The 15993-nt window shown below is 38.7% G+C and overlaps 1 protein-coding gene and 1 pseudogene across 1 annotated transcript in view; both read left to right on the top strand.

Moving 5' to 3' along the window:
* Positions 1-268: 268 nt before the first annotated feature.
* Positions 269-8924, top strand: LOC127425841 (red-sensitive opsin-2-like; annotated as a pseudogene).
* A 2968-nt stretch (positions 8925-11892) lies between these two features.
* Positions 11893-15993, top strand: part of LOC127426203 (transcription factor E3-like) — a 41999-nt gene continuing 37898 nt past the window's right edge. Inside the window, exons 1-5 of the mRNA XM_051672853.1 lie at positions 11893-11933; positions 12354-12467; positions 12816-12933; positions 13700-13783; positions 15831-15934. The gene's annotated coding sequence lies outside the window, so the exon portion shown is untranslated. The remainder of the gene's footprint in view (positions 11934-12353; positions 12468-12815; positions 12934-13699; positions 13784-15830; positions 15935-15993) is intronic.

Here is a 15993-nt window from a genome sequence, read left to right as displayed (position 1 = left end):
AGCTTTTATTTGTTCCACGTCATTTAGTTACATTGTTAATCTTTGGGAAAATGAGCTGGTATAAAATGTATCTGACCCTCTCTGGTAGTTTGGTTGCAATCTGAACCACAAACGGAGAAAGCAGAGACAAAGCAGGGGCCAACTCAGGGAGAGGAGCGTCTAGTATCAGGTACAACCAAGAACCATTGGCAAATGAGAATGGGTGACAAGAAATTTGACAATAATTGCAAATCAATGTTTCCACTTTGTGCTCTCTGAGGTTTACACAATGGCAGAGGAGTGGGGAAATGCAGTATTTGCTGCCAGACGACAAGATGACAACAAGAGAGGTGGTTTTTACCTACACCAACAGCAATAACACAAAGGGTAAGAAAAATCAAAGTTTTCCAGAGGAGCTAGATTAGGTCAAACTTGGACAAGACATTATTATATAAGATCCTAAATAATGTCACTTTCTAAATTGCCTCTTCTTTTCACAGATCCCTTTGAAGGACCCAACTACCACATTGCCCCTCGATGGGTCTACAGTCTCTCAACACTCTGGATGTGCTTTGTGGTTGTCACCTCAGTCTTCACCAACGGCCTGGTACTGGTGGCCACAGTCAAATTCAAGAAGCTCCGCCACCCTCTCAACTGGATCTTGATCAACCTCGCTATTGCCGATCTTGGAGAGACTCTTTTGGCCAGCACCATCAGTGTCATCACCCAGATCTTCAGCTACTTTATCCTCGGACACCCAATGTGTGTTTTTGAGGGCTACACTGTCTCTGTATGTGGTAAGTAATTTTATGCCCAGAGCCATCATCACTGATCAAAGCTCAAGATTATTATTTAATTCTAAGTTCTCTCGTTGCAGATGTTCATCTCATTTGCTGGCATTTGTAATTTCAACAGGCATTGCTGCTCTTTGGTCTTTGACTGTCATCTCATGGGAGAGATGGGTGGTCGTCTGCAAACCATTTGAAAATGTCAAGTTTGATGGTAAATGGGCATCTGCTGGCATTATATTCTCCTGGATTTGGGCTGCTTGCTAGTGTGCTCCTCCCATCTTTGGCTGGAGCTGGTATGGATTGAAATATTGTTGTATTGCATTAAAGTTTTAAATTATAGGTCATATGATTTCTTCAGATAAAAATAAAACCAAATGAAATGCTGCACTGAAAGAAACTGTTTTGTCAGGTAGTAGAAATATGAGTCAACTAGACTACATTAGGTTACATATACAAAAGTATTTTTGTTATGGTTAAGATCAAGTTAGAAATCGAACCTTAAAATAACAATTGCATGTTTAAAAAAAGTTACTTTTCAACAACTTTTCTACACCAGATGCGCCTCAACAATTTTGTAAGTTTTCGAAGTGAACATTCTAAATGACATGCAGCAAACAGACGGACTAATCAGCTTTGAGCTGCAGTAGACTTCAGCAACGGTTAAATGGGCAAATAACCGTTTGAACTGACCAGCACGATTGGTCACCACATTAAGAAGCTTCAAAACAAAATTTATAGTTTGGATTTCGTGATATGTGTACATGGTTTGAAAGCTGAAAATAAAAACAACATAAAACACAAAACAGTCAAAAATGTGTTTTGGGAGGGGTGACGCCATGCAAAGGGCAGACGTGTGAGAGACAGCTCTGCGCACTTTGCTAATTTATTAAATTATTTTCATGATATAATCTGGTGAAATTCAATACACCCAGTTACACATTTACTGTTTGAGGTAAACATGGCAAAGAAGTCGAAATCCTCGGGCTCTGGAGACATTAAAAGACACTTACGGGTTCAAGATGAAAGCCCAGACAGGCCTGTGGACCGGGGACTCGATTTGGATGGTGCGGTGGGAGAAGGAATCAAGCGTCAACTGTCCAACATGTCGGTGATGTTGATGAAGGTACTTGCGGACTTGGAGGATCTCGCTGTAATACGTCGATCGATTACAGCGATGGAAAATAATTCTCTGAGCTAGTCACAAGAGTGACAGATGTTGAAAAACGAATCGATTATTTGGAGTCATCAGAGAGGGAATTAGCCACTAATCTGCCCACGACCGAAGTTGATTTGGAACGTGTTCTTGAAAAGCTTGAAGATCTTGAGAATAGAAGCCACAGGAATAACATTCGAACTGTTGGAATTCCTGAGCATGAGGAGGGCAGAGATATGGTGAAATTCCTAGATGAGCTTTTCCCGAGTCTGCTCGACATAACAGGCCACAAGCTGGAAATCGAGCGAGCTCACAGAGTCCCAGCTCACGGATCTGCTGAGGGAGGAAGGCCCCGATCGATTCTGGCCAAATTTTTGAGATCATCCGATAAAGATCTCGTGTTGTGCCAGGCTAGGAGCAAAGGAAAGCTTTCTTGGAAGAATTACAATATTTTCTTGTTTCCGTACTTTGCGAACTTGACAAGAGAGAAACACAATCGGTTTAAAGAATGCAAGAAACTCTTACATCAGCGGAAGATCACTTTTACTCTGATGTTTCCAGCCAGACTGAGAATAAACACCAAGGACGGCAGCAAAGTATTTACATGTCCCAATCAGGCAATGTCTTTTATTGAAACAATGGGTGAGTAACCATTGGGTGTTTTTCTTGTGAGTGGATTAACTCATTGTACATACTCTGGTTTTCGGAGGAAGCTGGGCACCATTTTTGTTTCCTTTTGCGTTGGCTCCGCTGAGCGGCTGGAGTTTGTTTTGTTTTGTGGATTAACACTTTTCCTTAAAGAAACTTTTGCATTGACAGAAGATCACTTTTACAATGAACGGATGACCGCAAAATATCTACATGCCCACACAAAGGATGTCTTTTATAAAATTGGTGGACTGTGTAAATCATGGGATATACTTTTATGCGGCCTCCCAGTGAATTGACTCTTGACCATCCGAGGAACCGGGATGCGTGTTTCATTTCCTTTTGTGCTGGTTCTGCCTAGTGGTTGGAGCTTGTTTTGTTAAATAACATTACTTCGGGACAGTTATGGATGAATCTGTCAGTTCCTTGTGCTTATGCCTCCTGTTGGCTGGAGAATGATTAGTGGAGTATTTTCGTGGGACACTGGAATGATTATGTAATCTGCTGCACTCATCAGCTGGCTCACTGAAGATTCGTTTGACTGACCGAGGAAACTGAAGGGCTTTATATCAGCTGGAACTTGTTTTGTGAAGGAACACATCTTTGAGACAATTCTGTGAATGAGTCTACACGTTCTTTGTGTTTATTCTGCCTATTGGCTGGGGTTTGTTTTACAAAATATTTGATGTTATGTAATTTTGCCTTACAAATTTGTGAGGCAAAATTGAGCAATCCGATGGCAAAGTTGTCGCTGGGGCTCTCGTAGGCGTACATGGACCTTTTGAGTTTAAAGGGATTGACGCCGGTTGGCGCTTTCGTGCGCGGGGTTAATGCGCACGTTTTTCTTTTTTCTGTTTGTTTTGTTCGGGGGGATGTTCGGGGTTTTATTGTTGCATTTATGTTGAAATGTGGTCTTCATAATTTTGCTTTTGTCACACAACTTATTTTTTTCTATTATATGAAAATGTTGAATGTTGGTATGAGTGTACTATCTCTCTCCGCGTGGAATGTGAATGGGTTGGGGCACCCCATTAAAAGAAGGAAGGTTATTTATTTTCTTAAACATAAGAAATATGATATAGTGTTTCTTCAAGAAACACATCTTTCCCCGAAGGAAGCTGGAAAATTTGGGAAGATATGGGGTGGACATGTTTTCTTTAGTGTTGGCTCAAGTAAGAGCAAGGGAGTCATTATATTGATTAATAAACATCTATAATTCAAATTTCTCAAACAGTTTAATGATAAATTAGGAAGAGTCATTATTGTTTTAGCAGAAATTCAGGGGCAAAGTCTGATTTTGGCTAATATTTACGCACCTAACATTGATGATCAGGGCTTTTTTATAGATCTTGAAGGGATGTTGCAAGCTGCTGGCACCCCTCATGGGTGCCAGCACTGAAGCAAAAGTGTGTAAGCCCCCAAGAGCAACATTGATGCTTCACAGGATGTGTAAAAATCTTGGTCTTACAGATATTTGGAGACCTTTGAACCCATCTGGTAGAGACTATACATTTTTTTCATCAGTCCATAAGATTTATTCTAGAATAGATTTTTTTTTTTATATCCAAATCCCTCATTTCATCTGTTGTTGATTGCTCAATTGGATTCATTTTAGTCTCGGATCACACCCTGGTGAGTTTAGAGGTGTTGCCACATATAGAGAAAAATAAATCATATAGTTAGCACCTTAATGTATCCCTTTTGCGAAATCCTGATTTCCAACAAATGTTAAAGACTGAAATCAGTGTTTATATGGAGACCAACTGGTCCTCAGTATCCTCTGTGGGCGTGGCTTTGGAGGCACTTAAGGTGGTTCTTAGGGGTCGGATCATACAGTATGCCTCATTCATAAAAAAATCCAAAGCACGAGAACTCGTGGAATTGGAAGGAAATATTAAAAGTGCCGAGGCAGAGCTGAAGTGCCGTATGTCATCTGATGGCCTCAGAGAATTGACCCGTTTGAAATACAGATATAATACTATTTTGTAGCGGAAAGTGGAGTTTTGGTTATTCAGGGCAAGACAGTCATTTAGTCAGGGGACAAAGCAGGGAAGCTTTTGGCTAGATAGATAAAGCAGAGACAGTCTTTTTCTACCATTCCCTCAGTGAAATCTGCTGGTGGTTTTTACCTCAGCCATTGATATTAATAATGCCTTTAAAGAATTCTATCTTGATCTTTATAGTTCCATGTCTTCGTCTACTGATGAAGATATTAGAAACTTTGTGGAATCATTAGATCTTCCTAAACTGACAACTGAGCAAAAAAACTCTCTTGATTCTGAGATAACCTTGGAGGAGCTTGACGAGGTAATTAAGTCCCTACCTACTGGCAAGGCTCCGGGGCCAGATGGGTTTGCTGCAGAATTTTTTAGATCCTATGCTACAGAACTGGCTCCACTTTTGTTAGAAGTTTACACTGAATCATTAAAGAATGGAAAGCTTCCTCCAACCATGACACAAGCCCAGATCAGGCTGATTCTTAAAAAGGACAAAGATCCAAGTGAGTGTAAAAGTTACTGTCCAATCTCCCTGATCCAACTAGATGTAAAAATGTTGTCAAAAATTTTGGCTAACCGATTAAGTAAGGTTATGACATCTCTTATACATACAGATCAGGTGGGGTTTATTCGGGGCCGCAGCTCTTCTGATAACATCAGGCGTCTCATCAATATCATGTGGTCAGTAGCGAATGATCAGACTCCAGTCGCTGCCATCTCACTTGACGCCGAAAAGGCGTTTGATATGGTAGAATGGGTTTATCTTTTTAAGATTTTGGAAATGTATGGGTTCGGGAGTACATTTATTGGTTGGATTAAGTTACTTTATAAACACCCTGTAGCAGCGGTACAAACAAATGGATTAATTTCAGATTATTTTACTCTGGATAGGGGCACTTGGCAGGGTTGCCCTCTTTCCCCATTATTGTTCTGTCTTGCCCTGGAACCATTAGCAGCCGCGATAAGAAAGGAGGATGATTTTCCAGCGGTGATTCCATTCATTTAATTAATGTAATTAAAATGAATTGTGTTCCAAAATTCAACTACCTGTTACAATCTCTCCCTGTAGATGTCCCCCTCTCTTATTTCAAGCAATTTGATAGCATAGCAAAGTCCTTCATTTGGAATGGTAAGCGTGCCAGGATAAATTTCTATAAGTTACATAGGCCGATTGACTAAGGTGGGTTAGGCCTACCCAAGATTTTGTTTTATTATTATGCATTCGGTCTCAGACATTTGGCTCATTGGTCGCTTCCACCTGAGAGAGCCCCTCCCTGGTTTTTGTATTGAAAAGGAAGCTCTTGCCCCTATCTCACCTCTGCATAGCTTTTCGATCAAATTCATCAGAGAAGTTAAGTCACACCCCGTTATTTTGCATTTACACTCGATATGGACAAAAGTGTCCAGAGTGTTTAATTCGGATATTTATTTAAACGTAGCCTCGAGCATATGGCAGAACCCTAAACTATGCATTAATAAGTCCCCTCTCTGTTGGTTGGATTGGATTGTGAGGGGGGTTAATACACTCGGTGACCAATATGAGAGTGGAGTATTGAGACCTATTGAAAATTTGGTTCAAAATTTTGGGATTCCCAGATCTCAATTTTATAAGTATTTACAGCTGCGCCACCTACTCTGCACTGTTTTTGGGAGTGGCGCGCACCCCCCTAGTGTAGCAGACACTCTGGGAGTGGTGATTACTGCTTTTGGAAAAGGTCATGAGGCATTAGTGTATTACTCCCTGCTAATTCAGAGTCTAGGGGACGGAGCTTTAAATTCCTTCAAAAGATTATGGGAGGAAGATTTAAATTTGTTTTTGGAGGAGGGAGTGTCGGCTAGGATTCTTAAAAACATCAAGTCTGCATCTAGAGATGCAAGAGTGTGCCCTATGCAATTTAAGATTCTACATAGATTTTATTGGACCCCTTCTAAATTGTATAGGCTTGGTCTTTAGGACACACCCACCTGCTGGCGATGCCATTTAGAAGATGGAGACACCACCCATGTTTTTTGGGGGTGTCGTAAAATATGGGAGTTCTGGTTGAGGGTCCAGAATTTTATGGCCGACGTATTGTGTACTCGGATCTCCTTTTGCCCCAGGCTCTGTATTTTGGGTGACGGGGCGGTCATTGATATAGGAGATAAGTACATGAAGAATTGGATCCTGGCTTTAGTTATGGTGGGTAGACAGGTTATCCTTAGAGGATGGAAGTCAGCTGGAGCCCCCTCATTTCGTGAGTGTTGCGAGGAGATGGGCAGGGTGGCAGCTTGGGAAGAGTTGTCATATAGAAGGCTAGGCAACATGGATATGTTCATCAGGAGGTGGGGCAGCTATTTGGCCTTTTCGGAGGGCTCTCGGAGAGGAGCAGTGGAGGGAGACGTGTTGTTTTAAATGTGTATGCTGTAGCCTTTTTGTTTTTGAACATACACTTTTTTTAAATGTATTTCTAAATATTTTCTTGTTTCATTGTTTGTTTGTGTGTCTTTGTAAATTGTATTTGACCACTGGGGTATCTGTTTGTGTTGGGTGGTGGGGTGGGGTGGTTAATGTTCAGGAGGAAGGGTTGTAAATAATGTAATATGTCCAACACAGCCCAGCTTCAGTGGGCTCCAAGCCTGGATTGTGTTTTCCTCCTATGGGGTAGTTTTTGCTTGGTTTTGTTTATTTTTGAATAAATAAATCCTTTTGTTTTATCACTCTGCGTTTGGGTCCTGCCTCTGCGTCAACCTGTGACAAGAACGTGTTTAAAACAATCCAGTAAATTCCTTAAACCTCTTATCTTTTGGGGTTTAAGACAAGTGAGATGTTATCCTAGCTTTAAGATGTTATTAACAACAATTTTAAGAAAAAGTTTGAGAATTTGAATTCTTCGTAGGTTTTTATTCTTGGAGCACAATCTTCAGAAAAAGATAAGAACTTTCTTAAGACGTTTTGTCAGCAATACAAAATATTTGTAACTTTTTTTCTTAAGAACGTTCTTGAATTCCGGTCCCTGTGTCCTACCAAAACCCTTCGACATATGTGAGCCTACAAGCTTGGCATAAAATAGCACTGGTGAGTAGACAAGATGCTGTTTTTTTTTGTTGTTTTTTTTCAATGGATGTCTGTGGAGAAGATGCTTCAATGTGCTGAATAAGCTGCTTTTGTGAGCTACTACTTTTTACTACTTTCATTTGCAACGGAAAAATACTGGTATAAACATTTACTTTTTAGTGCAATTATTGTTATTGTTGCTAAAACTGCATATACGTGGTTAGAAATAATAGATTATTTCAATTAGTAGTCATGAGACCAGAAACATCACGAGCTGGATTTGATGTAACAGTCAAAATTTATTTAAATATATAAAGAATAACATTAATGGCAAAAACAAAAACAAAAAATTCACACGTATGATATTTGGTAAGAAAAATAATTTTATTTCAGACGGACAGGATATTAAAATGGCTGGAGTAGCTCTGCAGTACATCAGCAATACACTGTCAACATGGTTCGACACGACGTGATACGACGGACGCTTCCAGTGTAGACCGCGTCATTGGTAATAATTGGAGCAATTTGCTTTTGACGCGACGCTCGCGTCTGATGTAGACAGGGTGCTGTGTAGTGTATAAGGAATCTTCAGTTGTGTTACTCCTCTCTGTAGGTATTGGCCTCATGGTCTGAAGACCTCCTGTGGACCCGATGTGTTTGGAGGAAATGAGGACCCTGGAGTCAAATCCTACATGACTGTACGATGCTCACCTGCTGTTTCCTCCCTCTGAGCGTCATCATTCTCTGTTACATTGCCGTGTGATAAGCTCATCTTTTGAGAAATTCTTGTTTTATGTCTCACTTTGTTCACTGTGGAGAACTGAGCATGTTTTAATCTTCTCCAATAGGTCGCCCAGCAGCAGAAAGACTCCGAGTCTACACAGAAGGCCGAGAAGGAAGTGTCCAGAATGGTGGTTGTCATGATCCTCGCTTTCTGCCTTTGCTGGGGCCCTTACACTTCCTTTGCCTGTTTTGCAGCTGCTAACCCAGGCTATGCTTTCCACCCACTGGCAGCAGCTCTTCCTGCCTATTTTGCCAAGAGTGCCACCATCTACAACCCCATCATCTATGTCTTCATGAACCGACAGGTAACATTGCATTGTATGAACATAATCAAATGTGCTCTTGCTTGTTCTTTAGTTACTTGAACCCATTTTTGGTAGGTGCAAGAGCTCATGGACAGAAATGGAAATTTAATGTTTGGTTCTGCCTTGTTTTGCAGTTCCGTGTATGCATCCTGCAGCTCTTTGGAAAGAAAGTTGATGATGGCTCTTGAGGTGTCCACATCCAAGACAGAAGTGTCTTCTGTGGCTCCAGCTTAAACCACTGCTTGTCAATTATATCACCTATTTAAAAAAAGGACAGAGAAAAGGATTTCAGAGAACTGGACATACAGACTTCAAGTTGTAATAGTATGTAAACTGTACATATTTATCTGAAAAAATACTCTGGGGAAAAAAAGAAGCTTTTTACTGTCTTGGGAAATGTTGAACACCAAACAGAACATTTTGCAAGACTTGAAGGGATTTATTTTTCCAATCCATTATCTCATGTGCAAGTCTCACCAAAGTTTTTCCTAAAATAACATGTAATATGTGTTCAGAAGCCTTTATTTTTTTTTGCATATACACAGTGAAATGTATTTGTTTTCACATATCCCAGCTAAGCTGGGGTCAGAGTGCAGGGTCAGCTATGATACAGCACCCCTGAAGCAGATAGGGTCAAGACCTTGCTCAAGGGCCCAACAGTGGCATCTTGGTGGTGCTGGGACTTGAACCCCTGACCTTCTGGTTAGTAACCCAGAGCCTTAACTGCTGAGTCACCACTGCCCCTATAGGAATTACATCTTAAACAGGTCACTTCATCAAACAATGTAAAAAATAAAAAAAACTTTTATGATTAATTCTATTATTGTCACAGAGCTTGGTTTTGTAGATGTATTTGCAAATGTAAAAAAAAAAAAAATTAACAACATTTCTTTTTATCTTATATTGTTTCAATGTTTTCTGAAGAAAATAAAACATGCAGCATAATTTTATTTTGTAATCTAGCTTTGCTTTAACAATTATTTTTTCAACAATTTGCAAAAAGTTTAAAGGAAAATTCTCATCATACTCACCCACATGCCATCCCAGATGTGTATTTCTTCTGCTGAACACAAACAAAGATTTTAAGTAGAATATCTCAGCTCTATAAGTCCATACAATGTAAGTGCTGTAAATGGTGACCAAAACTTTGAAGCTCCAAAAAACACAAAGGCAGCACCAAATCTAATCGATTTTGAGTGAAAACAGACTAAAATATAACTTTTTCACTATAAATCTTACCATTGCAGTCTCTAGGCACAATCATAATTTCAAGCTCGATAACACTTCTTAGTTCTTGAGGTATGCGCCGAGCACTAGATGTAATCGAGCTTGAAATCAAGGTCGTGCCTAGAGACTGCAATTGCAAAATTTATAGTACAAAAGGACTTAAACATTGATCTGTTTCTTACCCACACCTATTATATAGCTTCAGAAGACATGGATTTAACCACTGGAGTCATATAGATTACTTTTATGTGCTTTTTGAGCTTCAAAGTTTTGGCCACCATTTACTTGCATTGCATGGACCAACAGATAATAATCTTGGTTTGTGTTCTGTAGAGGAAAGAAAGTCATACACATCTGGTATGGCATGAGGGTGAGTAAATAATAATTTTTACTTTTGGGTGAACTATTCCTTTAACAGTTTGTTTTTAACGATTTATTTTCCCCCAATTACTGTTAATTACTAAAACAGATTACTTTATCAAATTGCACATAGAACATCTCAGTTGTTCATGAAATCCACTGCTGAAATTCTTTGGAGCAATTTCCAGAGATTTTAACAGACTGTCATTGCTTTTTCAGTTTTAAATGATAAATGCACTTAAATAGTTGAGCATATACACTATAATGTAATAAAACATTAGTTTCAAGGGTCTTGTTAAAGATTGTTTCCGAGAAGCCAAGTAACATCTTGTAAGCTCACGTAAGCCCTCTATTCCACATCAAGTGGATAGAGGATTTCACCTAGGCTGGCCAGTAAAGTCACAACTTTTGCTAAGAAGCTTATATCACTGAGCTCATTAGTTTAAAACATTGTTGATGGTATTTGTGCATGTGTAAGTGCATTAGTGAGGGTGTAAAAGGGCTTCTGTGATCAGATTCTGGATTCTACATTGTTCAGGTGCATTTGTGTGAACTATAAGCTGCACAGTAAGAATTAATCTGTCATAGTAAGAATTGCCCAAAGACAAGAAAATAATAAATGTGTGTGTGTGTGTGTGTGTGTGTGTGTGTGTGTGTGTGTACAGGGGCAAATCTTTGAAAATGTCTCACTAATATAGTGAAACACGACGAAAACTGATTAGTGGGAAGTTTCTGGTAAGCTTAGGTTCACGGTTGGAGTTAGGGGTTTAGCAAATATTATTACTTTCGTATAAAAACCATAGCATCTATGAGATGGCCTCACTAATATAGTGAAACAAGTGTGTGTGTAAGTATGTGTGTGTATGCAGGGCCATTTCTGAGCATATTGGTAACCTAACGAATTCCTACTTGGTTAGAATGAAAAAACGAACTTGCTATGTGGGGCCCCCGGTGACTCAGGGGTCCTAAGTGGAAACTTATACCGCTTATAGCTACAAACATGAATGTGTATGTGTGGGTGGGTGCGCGTGCATGGGGTTTATTCGATATTAATATTATTCAGACTGCAACTGAAAATTGTGAGGAAAAGGATGCATTCTTCTTACCTATTTCACACCCTATTATAATATAATTTTTTTAATCTACCTGAGCCCGGGATTTGACTGTTGGAGGGGAAAGATATGGCTGCATTAGCTGAGCTTTGCAAGCACATCCAACTTCATGTTTATTTACAGTTTTATATAGGTCTGCCAGAATAATTTAATTTCTTGACACTTTCTCAACATTTCTGTTGTTATGACTGTGAATTGGTCTCAAAGTGTTCTGAGAGGGACATTATGTGTTTTTGCATTGTCCACGGCCTTGTTTTATACCTTCAGAACAGTTGTCAATTGATTTCAGGCCACATAACTTGCGGCTGCTACAGGTTTTGTGTAAGACTTTTATTTTGGAAAATTGGATGCTAGCTTCACACAAGCACTTTAAACCACTCCCACTTGTAGTTGTGTCCAAAGCAAGTGAGTATATTTTCTGACTCTGTTTCACAGGTTGATTGTTGTGAAGTTCTGCTGACATAATTGTCATTGTTATTTAATTGCTTTTGTACTTTTATAGAGCAAAAGCGAGCGAAACGCCTAGGGTTTTGTGGTTACTAAGGTGCGTAGTTTAACCGAAAGTCTAACTTGATTATAATAGATGATTGTCACTGTCAGTTTTTGAAAAAAAAAAAAAAAAAAAAAAAAAATATATATATATATATATATATTCATTCAGAAATGCAAGTACCTTAAAACTAAACAATTATTATCTGTATTTCTAAAAACAACTTTTGAATCCTTAATAAATGTAATATATATATATATATATATATATATATATATATATATATATATATATAGGCATTTTTGAAGACCCTGCTACATACTTTATAATTCTGCTTTTTATTTATTTATCTATCTGTCTTTTTAAATTATGTTTTATATGTGCTCTGTTTTATGCAACTTAAAAAACTGCATTGAGGGCTCATATATTTGTAGTGCAGTTGTTGGCTGTCATCACTGTTTATCCTCTCTGAAGGCCAAGGATGGGCAGCAATCTCAAGCAGGGAGGAAGGATCCTGGCTTGCCTAATGTGCGCAGCTTCATGGAAAACAGTCAGACTCAGAGACAAGCTGAACTCAGAAAACAGAGGGTGAGATATGATATATTTTTCTGCATATTTGAGAGTAACATCACATTTTACTATATGTCTAATCTTTGAATGGTTGCATGCACTATAAGTCAAAAGTCTGAACACAGTCTAGTCCAACTCATACATTAAAAAAATTATGTTTTTTATTTTTATTTTATTTTTTTAAGAAATGCATGCAGAAATATTTCCATGTAGAAAACTAATTTCAGGCATTTAAGCATTAGCATTTAGCTCAGAAGATTTTTAAGATCATGAAAGTCTAGTGTGTCCAAACTTTTTTCTGGTAAGTCTATCTGTGTTCATGCTGATGTGAGATTTGTTAACACAACTATTATAAATGTTTTCCAGATGGAGGAGTAAAAAGAGAGATGGAGGTTAACAAGAGAGAGTGATGATGATGAAAAGGAGAAGTCTGGACAGGTTCCAGAAAAACATTCAGCTACGGCAGAGAGAGTATGAACAGAGGGTTTGTTGTCCATTCCTTTTTTACTAATGACAAAGCAGTGACTTTGCATCAAACTCTAAAAGAAGAATTAGAATAAAATAATTTTATTAAAAGTATTTCAAACATTCGTTCACTAAAAACGTTATTTTGATTTCTTAAGCAGTAAACAAGTCATTTAAGTGATGCGTTGGACTTCAGTTTCTGTGTAAATTGATACAGAAAGGCCTAACAATTTTCAAACTATACTAGAGTTTAATATGTAATAGAGCTTATTTCTGTAAAGAACTGTTTAAAGGAATGTTCCAGTTTTAGTACATTTTAAGCTCAATTGACGGCATTTGTGGCATAATGTTGATAACCACAAAAATTTATTTTATTTAAAAAAAGCACAAATTTTGCAGGGTTTAAAGACAGAAATGTGAAGCTTATCATTTTAATAAGGCACTTGCATTAATTCCTCTGTTAACAATTGTGTATTATTTGAGCTGTAAAGTTGTTTAAATTTTAATTTTGAGTCGTTTTAGTGTTTGTTTTACACTCATATCCTTTATGTCTTGTTTCTATACTTTTGAAACAGTGAGTATTTTAATGTTCAAAAATTGGCCCCCATTCACTTCCATTGTAAGTGCCTCACTGCAACCCAGATTTTTGCTTTTTTTAAAGAAAAAGAGGAACGAGTCGAAATTAATTTTTGTGGTAATCATTATTATGCCACAAATGCTGTCGATTGAGCTTAACTTGTATCGAACCCAGAATATTCCTTTAATTGTTTTTGCCATTGATGCAGGAACTTCAAATGCAGAACTTGGAGAAAAACGTCAATTTTGAAACTGAGAACTCAAGGAAGGCGTACTGCAGAGAATTTAAAAAGGTACTGTTTTTTTTTGTATTGACCTGTTTTGTTTTCTTATCACTCTTAGTCTTGAATTTTCAAATGTAGACCTCTAAAGAACAGGGCCCGTATATAAAAATCTTTGTGAATCTTACCATTAGGAGTTCTCCAAAGAGTTCCTGGTTAGGAGTTTTTGCTTAAAACCTATTCATAAAACTGCTGAGAGCAGGTTTTAGTAAGGAAATCTTAAGATAAGTTGGAGTAAGGCGGAGTTGACCTTGTTGCTATGGATGACATCACATTTTATGAGTGTGCTCTTGTAAATCGCCCACATTGACTGGCAGTCAGGCAACCGCTATTTGTCAGCTAAGACAGACAACGATATATATACATACATACATACAATAGATAGATAGATATAATTTTTTTCCGGTTGATCCTGTTTTAATGTAATGAAACGAGTGTGTATCCCGTCAACAGCATAAAAAAAAAATGGGTAGCCTCGTGAATGCCTCCTTTTTTCTCTGCAGTGAGCGCGCACCACAGGAAAAAAATACGCTATGTACTTTTGGACGATGTGCGGTCTGGCGAGGGCATATATATACTGTATATTAAACTATATAGTATGTACATACGAATTACAGAAATTCCCAATTCATCTGTACTACACAGTTTTATTTTTACGTGGCCAGCGAGCACAGAGTTGTCATCTCTGGTGTAATTGGGTTGTTTCAGTTTTTGGGAGAGGTACCTGCATGTCTAACTCAGGTTACAGTAATGAAAACACCCTCACGATTCAGGTGATTCCTTTTTTTTTTTTAACTACTTAGTAGGTCCTCGTGGTGGTGTGGTTACTCACCTCAATCCGGGTGGTGGAGGGCAAGTCTCAGTTGCCTCCACTTCTGAAACAGTCAATCCGAGCATCTTATCACGTGGCTCGTTGTGCATGACACTGCGGAGACTCCCAGCATGTGGAGGCTCATGCTACTCTCTGCGATCGACTCACAACTTACCACGCGCCCCACTGAGAGCGAGAACCACTAATCATGACCAAGAGGAGGTTACCCCATGTGACTCTACCCTCCCTAGCAACTGGGCCAATTTGGTTGCTTAGGAGACCTGGCTGGAGTCACTCAGCACACCCTGGATTCGAACTCGCGACTCCAGGGGTGGTAGTCAGCGTCAATACTCGCTGAGCTTCCCAGGCGATACCTTTTTTAAAGGTCAATGTCAACATTATAATATTTATAATATTATTAAAATACATCGACTTGGGGGCCTGGGTAGAATAACGTGATAAGATGCGCGGATTGACGTTCTCAGATGCGGAGGCAACTGAGATTCGTCCTCCGCCACCCGGATTGAGGCGAGTCACTACGCCACCACGAGGACTTAGAGCGCTTTGGGAATTGGGCATGCCAAATTGGGGAGAAAAGGGGAGAAAAATAAATAAATAAATACATCAACTCAATTGTGATTCAGGCGATGCTTTTTTAAACAATGTCATAATAATATTCTAATATATTGTTTTTAATATGGATTGACGACAGCAGCCATTCTTCGGATAATTTGTGAGTCACTCAAAGGATTTAGAAGTCCTCTGGACAACTTCTAAGCTGTTGTGGGTTTACGAGCTACTTTTGGCATTAAAATGCTTCATGAATCACTCTTAGATGAAAATTTTACAAGTCCTAAAATTAAAAGTGACACGCCCCTAATTTTTAAGAGTTGCTCCTAAATTTCCGTGTTAAAAGCTACTTTTAGCCTTAAAAACTTTTGTGAATATGGGCCCAGTTCTTTATAATGACAGTTACTTCTTGTTTTGTTTAATATCAGGTAATAGAGGCAGCAGATGTTATATTAGAGGTTCTGGATACCAGAGACCCGTTAGGCTGTCGCTGTCCGCAGGTTGAACAGGCTGTTGTCCAGAGTGGAGCCAACAAGAAAATTGTTCTTGTTCTGAATAAAATTAGTATAAAATTGGAGACTTGATCTTTTTTTTTTTTTTTTGCATATTCTATGATACGTCCTTTGACAAAATGTCATTTTGCAGCATGCAGTAAAACATTACTTTGTCTGCCTCAAGATTTGGTGTCCAAGGACATTGTGGAAAAATGGATCAAGTATCTTTGCAACGAGTTTCCTACTGTGGCTTTTAAAACCTCCACTCAGCAGCAGAACAAGAATTTGGTGAGCGCTGCAGTCATGATTGTCATTATGGCCACAGCAAATAAAATTTTATTACAGTC

Source organism: Myxocyprinus asiaticus, chromosome 35 (assembly GCF_019703515.2).
Source record: "Myxocyprinus asiaticus isolate MX2 ecotype Aquarium Trade chromosome 35, UBuf_Myxa_2, whole genome shotgun sequence".
Lineage (NCBI taxonomy): Eukaryota > Metazoa > Chordata > Actinopteri > Cypriniformes > Catostomidae > Myxocyprinus > Myxocyprinus asiaticus.
This window is presented reverse-complemented; position numbering and strand designations above follow the sequence as displayed.